Source organism: Galleria mellonella, unplaced genomic scaffold (assembly GCF_026898425.1).
Source record: "Galleria mellonella isolate WM207_F2 unplaced genomic scaffold, CSIRO_AGI_GalMel_v1 utg132, whole genome shotgun sequence".
In the NCBI taxonomy this organism is placed as follows: Eukaryota; Metazoa; Arthropoda; class Insecta; order Lepidoptera; family Pyralidae; genus Galleria; species Galleria mellonella.
Genome location: NW_026441989.1, coordinates 2,956,758 through 2,969,399, shown reverse-complemented (window position 1 = coordinate 2,969,399; position 12,642 = coordinate 2,956,758). Strand labels below are relative to the sequence as shown.

The 12,642-nt window shown below is 31.1% G+C and overlaps 1 protein-coding gene across 1 annotated transcript in view; it reads left to right on the top strand.

Annotated features, from left to right (window-relative positions):
* The first annotated feature begins 497 nt into the window (after positions 1-497).
* Positions 498-12,642, top strand: part of LOC113518426 (cuticlin-4) — a 48,765-nt gene continuing 36,620 nt past the window's right edge. The window contains 1 exon segment of the mRNA XM_026903341.3: positions 498-732. The gene's annotated coding sequence lies outside the window, so the exon portion shown is untranslated.

The window sequence follows — 12,642 nt, the reverse complement described above, 5'->3', positions numbered from 1 at the left end:
AAAGCATTTAGCACTTATAGCTGATGAAGACGTCATTAATTTATTTTATTTTTTTGTACACAGTAATATTACATAAAAAAATGTGACAGAGGTAAATAAATGCACAAAAACGAGATTAACTCTAAAAGAATTTTCTTCCAGCAAAACGAAAGTGAAAAGGAGCATTAATTGGATAAATAATAATAAACCTACAAAGTAAATGAAGTACAAATGTAGAGAAAAATACAAAAAAAAATCTATAAGCTATGTCTTAGTCAAATTTTGCAAATGAAGTAAAGTTTAAAATCATAAGAAAGTTACACGGATATTTGTGCGTTATGCGGATATAACTTTTATGGAATAGATTCACTGTCATCGAACACCTACATTGTTATAAGCGATGATGTCAATGTCGTCATCGTCATCGAAGGATTTCAAAACAGTCCTCTAACATGATCCAGGATGGAGGCTGGTAGTGATGCACGCGCGAAACTTTCACGCGTATAAAACGGCGGCGTCGTCGGCCGGCGCGACCAGTGGGCCCAATATCTGTGATCCCCAGCGCACGGAGAGTGCGCGTGCAGCGTCCCGCGATACGATACATGTGCCCGCGAAATCGAAAGTGACTCGACAAATCCAGACTGTGACTTACTATCAGTGTTTTCGTGAACTCTGGAGCAGTAACCGTTGCTGGCTGTGTTTTCCTGAAACTGTTTCTCCTTCAATTCCCGCTGTGAGAACTCACCTGAAAAGGTACGCGGATTGTGTATTGCCTTGGATTTTATGAAGAATAAGGGATGGTATTTTGTGTTGGAAGTGAACATGTGTCATATTATGATAATATAATTGTGTATGCAGCTACAGAGATTTCTATCTTTAGAATTGTGTCTGAAATAATGAAATAGTATAAATACTAACTGTGTTTATAAACAATATTTTTAAAAATTATTAATTTCGTATAATCCAATGAAAAGGCAAACGCATTTATTTTAAAAGGTTGTAGAAATTGTGAGTAGACTTGGAATATTATAAATACAGGTCTCTCTACTTCGTCATTTTGAAAGTTAAATGTGTTTCAGTGCTGCGATAATTTGTATATGATTAATAATCTCACTTGATGACATACAATTCTCTGAAAAATTAAAATTTATATAAATTAAAATTAATTATAAAGAGAAACATAGTGGTCGTAGAATGGGCAGCGTTCCTCTTAAAATATCACCAAAAGCCTAACTGCATTTGTCAATCCGCTTGCCGAGTGTGACAACTACCTAAACCTATATTTGGCAGTGGACAATTAACGCTGATAACGCAGTTAACAGCTGACATGATGATGATGAATAATGTCATGTTCTTGAAAACTCGGGTTTGTTTGGGTCTGTGTATAACACGCTACTTACAGGGTAGAGAGAACATATTAATTATGTATGAAGTTACTTTTAAAAATAGTAGCCGGAGTACTAATATTATAAAAATGATGAATTTCGAATTATCGTAACATGGAATCTATCAAAACTCCAATGTTTTGAAAAAAAAAATACTATCTAGCTGTAGAAAGTTGCATAATCTTACTTTCACTTACGTTCGTAAAATATTATAATCGTTCGCATATTGCGAATATTTGAAAAATAAATTTACGTGTGCTCAACTTTTTACTATACGCACCTGACGGGTTTTTGACGCACTGTGATGTGCAATGGAATTTGATCTTTATATCGGTAGCAATAAGAGATAAGCATCTTTAGAAACGACATGTGGTAAAGCCGGGTGTGGAAAGTAGGCCGTACGTCACACAACACGCATTTTATAGGTGTACCGAGGGGTTTCTCATTTACGTTAATATGTGAAATTGTAGCAGACATTATTATATCAAATAAATTAAAATATATTTTAACTTAAATGCACATAATAATAATCGTCTAAAATAGCCGCTTTTAAAAAACTTCATTTTACTACCTGTCAAAATATTAGATATTTTTGGATAAGTTAATATAACTTCAGTTATATGGTTATTGGTTTTTACGTATGTAATTTTGTTTATTATTTGTTTTATGTAGTAGTAAATTCTAATGAAACACGGACTTACGGGCAAACTATGCAAGTGAGATATAGAATGTAGAAAAGTTCCATTTAACACAAAAAAAAATAGAACCCATATATTAATCTGTTTTTTTTTTTTATTAAAATATTAAATAATTTATTTAATATTCAAATCATGGAAGTCTGTAAAGATGTTTAGATTTGATGGATATTTTTTATTTTTATTAACGCGTGAAAATTATCGACACTTGGCTAGTAAAAAAAAAAATATACATTTATCAATGCTATTCACGAATTTCTTTATTTTATAAAACAGTATAAACTGAGAAATAAAGTCATATGTATGCCATTATAATGTTATCTTTATAACGGATACAGTAACAACAAAAGTTATTACTGAAATGGTTCTATCGTCTACTGTGTTGCAAAATCGGTCCACTGTGTAGGACTTCCCATTCCATTGTTTGGATGCACTCAGGTTTTGTAACTAAGTACCGTCACGGTGCTCTGACATCTTCAGGGATTGTTTACTTAAGGATTGTGTAATCACTACATGAGTTGCTAATATGTATAAGCACTAAAGATTCGTCGTAACGGTCGCGACCATAAAAAATGGGTACTAAAATTTTGCAACAGTCAGTTCCTTAACTGCCTGTTACAACATATCTGCTGGTAAAGTTTTGCATGTACAGAACATGAGAGGAAGCTATAATGACTCATCAATATTTCATCGTACTTTGTATTAAGTTAATATTATCTCGTACTTTGCATTATATTTTTATAGTACAAGCTTTTATTTTATATTTTTATTATTATATATTATAATTCGTATAAAAAATTAATCAGGCAAGATGATTAAATAAAAATGTACGAGGTATTTAAGTTACTAATATACAATTTACTCGAGTTAAACTTATAAAAATCAACAAATTAAAATTAAATTAAAAATAATATAAATGGAACTTTGTAAAAAATATTGTTTGCTTCTTGTTAACATCTTGTTAATTTATATCTGTAGGTCGCTTTAAAAATGTCGTTTTGTTTATTCCTAATTATACATTAGATACATATATCGCTTGATTAAAAATGATATCTACTAAAGAAAAAATAACAATATAATTAATGATCCATGAATATCGTTATCATAATATAAAGGAACAATTCAACTAATATGCATTATTAAATAATGCATTGTCTTATTGAAATTGTAAAATAAAAACATTTTTCTGATACTTTTCTTACTAAAATAAGTAATAAAATCGATGCATAACAATAAAATTGTCACTTTCTCTTTCTGTATAGATATAGGTTTCATGTTTACGAGTTAATTTCCGAATGTAACGGAAACCCCGCGGTGAAAGCGTTAATGAGCATGTCCAGTTTTAATTTCCGTCAAGACAATTTATAATACAAACGTGCTAGTACAGATGTGACATGATGTTTTGTAAAGATGTATCTATTTTAACCTTAGACGAACTTATGTCAGGTTAGTCGCCTCTTACGACAGAAAAGAAAGGGGTGACGCATTCTATGTTAGGTCTACACGGCAGTATTTCAACCAGAGATTTACTTAAAACAGACGTCACACTTCTTACGGACTCCGGTCACTATATTTGAAGAATTAAGTCGTCATCATTATCATCACATCAGTCGTTAACTGTCCACTGCTGAACATAGGCCTCCTCCATAAAGGGAGGTTTTACCAGTGGTCGCCATGCTTAGCAGACGGGTAGACAACTGTAGTTAACTTTTGGTGATGTTTTAAAAGGGACGCTGCTGTCCAATCCTCGACCATTAAGTTATCTTAGTCATCTTTTACGACATCCACTCGAGATGAACTTACCACTGATATCATCACTAGATCGACTTATAGACTCCAGGCACTAGTTAATTTTAAACTTTCGCGTTGTTTACATATATTTTAAATACACAATCGGGACTTAACGCGTTGAAATTGCTTTTATAGGTAAATGGTACCTTCATACCTACTTTTTTATTGCCGATCTTTACTTAGCAAACCACTCCGGGCAATATTATAGTCCTTAGTAATATTATAAATGTTAAGATGAATTAATTTTATTTTTATTTCTTAGAGCCTCAATGATTTAATCAATCACTACAAATTTTAATATACTCGTACTTTATGGAATGGACGTAAACGATTTTTTTTATGCCAGTTACTAAAAATATCACAGTTACGCGAATCAAGCTGTTGCTAAGAGCTAACATATGATAGTTTTAAAAGTTCTATTATTAATTCATGTTCTACTGCTGCGTAAAAGACGCCCCATCTTCCAAAACTTCTAGTTCTGTGTCACTTCAATCCAGCCTCTTTTAAATGCATCTAAGTCACCACGCCATAAATTCCTGCGCCGGTGTTATCAACGCTGCCCATCAATCACCCACTAAATGGAGATCTTTGCCCACGAATTGAGAACCACACGGCTTAGGTGACTCGCCTAATCCCACTTAAGTTTGGTCGAATTCTGACTTCTTTAACACCAGTTTTCAAAGTTAAATTATATTTTTAACTTCACATAAAGCAATTTGACAGAGATACGTTTAGTTTTTATCCATCTTGTTATTTACCAATGTTCATTTATATACTGAGCATGGAAAAAAGTAAATACTGACTTGTCACAAAGTAACACAACATTTTACAACTTCATCGTGAAAGATTTTTACACCGGAATAAAAGAGATGTAAGAAAAGGTAATGAAGTGAAACTGTTTTATTGCCTATTAACTGATATGGTTGAGTACAATAATAGTGTTTTAATTGTCATGCTGTGAATGAGTCCTACTTGTGGGGACTCGTCATTACTGCTGGTTAAATTGACTTTTTTTTTTATTTAGATTGAATGTTTTGGTTGTTCATTCAAAAATATGATTATGTTATTATTTAAATTGACATAGGTATCATAAGATTCCAAGAGATCCATTATAGATATAATGGACCTCTTGGAATTTTAATTGAAATGAATATATTTATTTTGATTAATTGTGCTACATGGTGCTTAAAATATATTTAATTACATTTGAAATGCATTCAGTACGGACCGTTGAGAGATTCATTCAAGACATAACATGGGTGAAAATGAAAAGGGGACACAGGAATTATGATACACAGCTATAATAATTCAATCAAGTTGTCAAATGAGCTGTAGCTAATATGATGATATTTTTGTTGTTGCTTAAATCTATAAAACAGGAAATTTAATTTACTGTCATTTTAAGTATAATACATACAAATACATATACAATAAATACATAAGAAATTGGATCCTTTTATATATTTATTGAAAACTATTTATATTAATATTATTTATATATTATTAATTGAAATAATTCTGATTATACTTGCTATTTATAACTAATAAACATATCGTAGGAAACGAATAAATACTAAAAAAAATCTAATGTATTAAAACGCGGTTATTTAATTTTAAATATTAGAAGCAATGTACATTACATTTAATGAATTGTTATTGGTGTACTCGTATAAAATAAATATGGCGCCATGAACTATCAAAATCTTTATATACGGTTGAGTTTCTTTGTGACTTTGTCACGTTCACTTATTAAAAAATCAATCGTTTATTGCATCAAACAACTATCAAGTGTGTGAGACGCAGCATGCTCATGGTATCTGGACGCAATGTCAGCGGTCGCGACTGGAAAGCGAGTCAGTGTGTCAGCCGCAAGGCACTCCTCACATTTGCCGCTCCTCTATCAAACCATCTCTCGACAACACTTGATCAATGTTTGGTGAACACCCTTCTTGTGTGTTATCCAAAATTTGACTTGTAATCCTCATCATAATGTATGCTTGTAAGCATCTTTAATATTGAAAGTTACAATCGCCAAATATGTTTGTTCATTATGTAAATATATGAGCGTACTGTACACACAAATCTCTTTGTAAGATTTTCACTTTTACGGTTTGAATTAATGCTTTTTTTAGAGAAATAATATATGTATTTCTTTTTTCAGATGTAAATATATGTACGTATACATTTGTATATGCTTGTATTAATTGCAAATCCGGTCCTTATTATAGATGTAGTAAAATTCTTTTACTTCATGTAAATTGAATTTTACAGTTTATTTTTAAGTTTGCAATGCTAATCTTAAGTGCACAGGATCAACGTAAACATAGGAAATTACCGATTAACATTTATGGCTATAATAATGATAATCATCGTGTAGGCTAGGAAAGTAGATCTCAATGTGAGGAGTAAAAGGGTGGCACATAATATCGTAACAGGTATGCTGTACAGGAACAGGTTTGGTAGTTAACGCAGGCAAGTTCCTCAGCTTCACAATGTCACCTATAAACATCGCATAATTGCACTTATGCATGCAATGAGAACAGATAACAAGTGGACTGAAAGCAAAGTCACAAAATCTCAAATATTAAATTTTAGAAATTTTTAAGAGCTTATGCTCACTTTTGGGTATACTTACTAATATATAAATGTTAAAATGTGTTTTTAATATATTTCTCAAAGTACACTATACAAAAAGCGGACTTAATGATAAATTGAATTCTCTCTCAGTCAATCGTAAGGAAAACAGAAAATTAATCTTATACGTTTTATACATCCTATGTATACCTATATTACCAGATAAATATTGCACTTTTTTTTTTGTAGTCAGGTAAAAATATTACATTAAGTGCAGCAAATTAAGTACCTCTCGAAATACGTTTATGATGGCCGGCTGAAGATAGTTTTAATTTAATCTTGGGAAAGTAGATGAGTAGCGAGCACCTAATATTGTAATTAAAGTGAAAGAATGAAACGTAATCCAAGATGTACGGACATAGATTAAAATAACTAAATAACTAAACCCAAGAATGAGTATAAAGGAGAGATTACCACATTCTTAAGTTTGTTCCTACCTAATTAATTTTATTTTAACCACAGGTATCTATATTTTTCTTGAACTAATTAACGCGATTAATATTTTGTTAAATAATTTATTTGAATTAAAAGGACCTTATCTATTTCAATAAAATATTGATTGAATTACTTTTAACTAATAACAAATTACTATGCAAGTCTTTGTATTACCGCGCAAGTTTTTTTTTTTATTACTACATAACAGTTATTTAAAAAGAGTATATAGTAATAGTTACACGTATAAAGTATTCGTTAAAAATAATTTCCTAGATATTTAAAGAAAATGGTACTTGGAAAAATATTTAAGAAAAAGGAGAAACTGAATAATTGATCGGTTAAAATACAACCACGACTGGAAAGTAGATTGGGAAAAGTTTAATAATTGAATAGTTTATTATTTCTTATATAATAGAAATACATAATAAGGATTATTTAGAAATTACTAGGGAAACGGAAGATACTATTCCTTCGAAGTGAATCGGCGAAAAACAATTATAAAACAATCACAACATATAAATAAATGCAAATCATTCAACCTAATGAAAGCTGTTAATTACTGGATATTTGAGTTAATATAAAAGTATTTAGAGCTTGCATTTACATTGTTTATCGTTTCTTTACAATGCCATCAGATCAGAACGCGGCGCGGGAGTGCACCTGCCCGGAGTATTGTTCCAAGGCATAGTTTGGAAGTGGGACTGTTTTCTTTTGCTTGGGAAATGAGTCATGAACTGCTATTCTCTATAAACACGGTCAACATGATTATAAGACTATGTACCTTGTTAATGAAGATGTTTTTAATAATGCGTTAACTTGTGGTATTTTATATTTTTAGGATGGAACTCGTAAGGAATGCGGTTATGCGAACAGCGGTCAGGTGACTAACAGCTTTCCACTGATTGTTTTGATCGATTCGATTACTCGAGGCCACAATTTAAGGCTAGTTACAAACGATATAATATAAGAAATATGATTATAGTTTAGTTGAGTAGTATTAAGTGAAATTGATAAATCTGGTGGTGTTGCGGTCTAATACGCCACCTCACGTTTACGGGTTCGATTCCAACAAATATTTGTATTCATAAATATATCAGTTTAAATCAAGGACCTCGACCAGATTGTATGTATAATATGTGTGTATTTAAAAAAATACATTAGCACCAATAAAACTAACTTCCCTTTAGTTTGACTCTATTATTATTATTAAGATAAGAGCTTTTTCCAAGCAGCAAAACGAAATTCAAAGGTTTCAAGTTTTAGGTTAGTTTGGGGCTAAATGACATTGTGTAATATGTTTTAATAAAATTTATTACATTAAATTGCCCTCTCTAGTTTCGTATGGAAACCCACAATTTTCACTTTTTATTTAAATATATTTACATTACCGTCATTCAGTAATTAATATTAAATTAATCTTTAAATTAACGTATATATTGAAGATTTCCTTAATCGGTCACGCTGGTTTGTAAAGGTGAAATATCATGTTTCATAATACCTAGAAAGTGTTTCATATCTTATCTACATAAAAGCTATACCCGTATTCGTCGCGTAACGAGACGATAGCGCCCCTATGAGCTCCTAATCGCAGAAAAAGCGCCCGCGTCTGCGCCGGCGCCGCTATCCACCGCCGCAGGGAAATTAACAGATTTCACTTTTGTTATTCTCTTGTTCACTTACACACGAAAGTTTGTTCTCATCATAAATTGAAAATTTTTCTGAAAATTTCTTGACGCGATGAGCGGATTAGGTTAGTAGTCATGTTTATAGGCGATGGTTACCACATTCCATCAGGTGGGCCGTCGACTTGTTTGCCATTCTAAATTGCATAAAAAAAGTAGTTATAATAGGGTACATAACATTTTACAGTTGCGTTGCCTACAGAAAATTTAACGAGTGACAAAATAAAATTATTTGTTGAATAATTAGAAAGAATCTTGTGCCTTTATTGCATTATATTAGCAATAACAATAAGTGCCACACAATCACAGCCTGGTCCTCTATTTAGGATGCCCTGTGTTATGAGGAACTAGGCGACATATATCTGGGAGTACAACTCGGAACACCCAGACCCGAGCTAGTTCAGAAAAGTTTGCTTCCGAAATTGGCCCGACCAAGAATAAAACTTGGAATTCACTTAAGCAAATCAATATACCTACCAATACGCCACGGAAATCGTCAAATATATTATATCTATATTGATATATACTTTATTATATATACTTTATTGAATACAAAGAAAACATTAAATTAATATAAATTATTTTAACTCTGTAAGAGTTTTCTTCCAGCAAATCCTTAGTGAAAAGGAACATTAATTTACAGCGGGTAGTGTGCGCGTAATAAAAAGAAGAAGCAGTGTGGTTGTGATACACGTACATCAATAAGAAATTACGCATATATATTGGCACAAAATGTAAACTAAATTGTAATATTCATATACCTATGCTTACATTTAAAGTACACAAATATCGATTTAAAAAAATGTGGAAATTGTTCTGAATGTAACTTTTATTTAGTGTTCCCAAGGAACTAAAAAGAAGATAATATCGAATAAAAAATATTCTATAGTACATTTATAATTACTCGTTTTTATACATTCGTACCAAACTTTCATTGCCCTCTATTGAATGATGAAAATTAAAAGGTAATATTACAGAGAACAGATTAAAGTATTTTAACCTCAAATTTGGCAGTTTTAATATGCTTACTTTACTCGTTCTATAATTTTTCTTAGTTTCTAGTTTGTCATTAGTGATTAATACACTGCGTAGAGTGCAATATAAGAAATTAATATGCATAAATAACCATAAATTAAGGTTTATAATTAACTATAAATTAAATTCTAAAATAATATTAATAGTGTACCTACTTTTATTAATTTAAGTTTCCTATAACTTAGAAGTGACTTTTAAAAGTTCTTTGTAATCATTCTATTGAAATTTTTCATATTCGCTTGAGAAGAAATCGAGAGTACACGTACTAATTGAACAAAAGCATCGTACAAATCTACAATATGTGTAAAATTTTATGAATTATTTTAATACTGATACGGTGAAAGTAACTGGCATTATTGTGCTCCAATTATGATGTGATGTTTTGGAGTTACGGCAAATGACTTCGTTACAGACAGTTGTGGTGATACACCGTCGTGACACGTCTGATGCGAGACGCGATAAGGGATGTCTGCTTGTTTGTACTCTTATACACATACTGGGTCAAACCCAACTTCGTATTAAGTTACTTCTAACGAACCAGAAATTCAAGCCTTCAAACATGTAATGTGAAATACCCAAGAATTTCAAAATGTATTAACATTTTCAAAATGTTGTCAAATATTGACCTATAAGCTTTAGTAAACAAACTATGATATATAGTGCATTTTTACTAATATTATAAATGTGAAAGTGAGTTTGTTTGTTACTTCTTAGCGCCTTAACAGCTTAAATATTTATATATTGGCGGCGGTAGTCACTTACCATCAGGTGAGCCGCATGCTCGTTTGCCCCCTGTGTTGTAAAAAAAAAAAAAAATCTGAATGTGACAGAAAGTGATCTCTGACTACACCTCATCTAATGGTATCTGTTATTTATTTATTTATTTAGAATATAATATCAAATGAAGGCGAATATAATGGACACATACAATGCAGTTTATTTATTTATTTATTGTGAATTTTTAATGAGAAGTTTCGCGACTGACTCTTGACCACAGCAGAATATCAGTGTTTTGCTCTTTTAAGGGCAAAGCAATAAACTGAGCTGTGACCATTTTGTGTTACTATGGCATACGCATGAAGGAAGGGTAAGAAAGGAGATTGTTAGTTTATATATTTTGTTTTTTTATTTGTACTTTTTTATTTTTATTCTTTTGTCTCTTTTGCTGTGTATTATGTGTATGTTTATTTTTTATTGTAATTTGTGTGCTGTAAGTAATGTAAATAAATTATCTATCTTAACCAATATGATGGTTTTAATTAAAGATTAATCCACTGTAGCAATTACTTTATAAGTATTACATTATATAGAAAAACCATTGGAAGAGAACAAACCGACTGTAGACATTACACACAGGTGACAGACAGTTTTTGGAGGGAACTCTCTTTTTTTAACCACAGACTAATAATTTTTATTGCTATCTATTACAACCAATCACTATGAAATTTAGTATACAGTCAGTGAATATATTCTGGACACGCGGTGGAAGCTGCGGGTAAAAGCTTATAGTATTTAGCTTAAAGCATTAGCATAAGTTTTATAATGTATTTTATTTATCTGACAATATCTTTCTCTGATATATAACTGACCTATAATCAAATAAGGTGAAATGTAATTACTCGTACTTAGAATTATGTGACTTTACAACCAGCTTACAATGAAGACAATGCACTTATAACCTCTGATAGAATCGTTAAAATGCCCTACATAAATTATTGTGCTTCATCGACATGATTGCGTTACTTCCCGTCATTTAAAAAAATATAAAAATATATGTTACTTAAATGAGTAATGTAACTTTGAAGTACGTAAAGTTTGCACAAGCATTGCTTAAATATACCTATGTACTTACTGCGTACTTGTCAACTTGGCCATTGCAATAACTTCTTGTCAAAACACTAGTATATAGAACCAGTTGGTCGATTGAAGGGCTCGCTCGACCGAACTAGTGCATTATTTATTATGGCGGAGATTTCTCGCGGGCGGTCTAAAGATTTCACCACTTTCATCTCGTATTTACGAGTACGTACACGCCACATCATTCTCAAATCAGAATGTAATTTCTGCTTAACTTCTATTAGTGAAATAAGTAATTTTATCTTACTTATATCGCTCTTCAAATTACGTATAAAGTTCTTGTTATGATTCTGGAAATAGAGACTAATAATCCGTTGTAGTTTATTCTACATAAAGGTATGTAGATCCATACGTATACCTAAGTGTAATGCAGGTTATTTTAAGACGTTCCTATAAATAAGTTAATAAATACGGGTTTACTATAGTTTACTAAAATTATTTAATTACTCCTTTTATTTACTCTTTTTATTTAAATTACAAAAACTGATACAACGGATTATTAGTAATTTTTCGCGAAAAAAACTTTTGATTACAATTTCATAGAGATTTCTAGAGAAATTTCTGAATCAAACATGTTAAAAACAATATACGTGGTATTTTAAATGAATTCAAAATTTTAAAAGTATTATATTAAAAAATATTCTATATTAACAAACAAGCATATCTTAAAAGAAATTGTTTCAGTTTCATATCGCCTATCAAATTACTTAGGTAATGTATATTTTTTAATAATATTTAATTAATAATAACGTTAATATAATTTATTTTAGTCTACAAGTATGCTTGTAAGTTAAGCTCGCACTGTCAACAGCTTTCACTTTCGTATTTTCCGCCAGTAAGTCCCGACACGGAAAGGCATGTTATCGCGAAAATAGTTCATTGTGAGAAGGCTCATTGTTCGCAAGGACGATTTCACCGCGACAACAAAGAATGTGTAATTTGCTTGGGTAACAGAATTATTTTGTGACATCATAATGTAAGTTGAGACAATAGCTTGTAGTCGAGGTTCGTAAAATACATAGGTACATGTTTATAGGTGCATTTATTTCATACAATATGTACTAAGTTATTAGTTTAGTACTTATTTTGTACCAAATTTTATTAAATCAGTTTGAGTGTTCTAGATGTTCGTTGGCTGGCCTCATATAA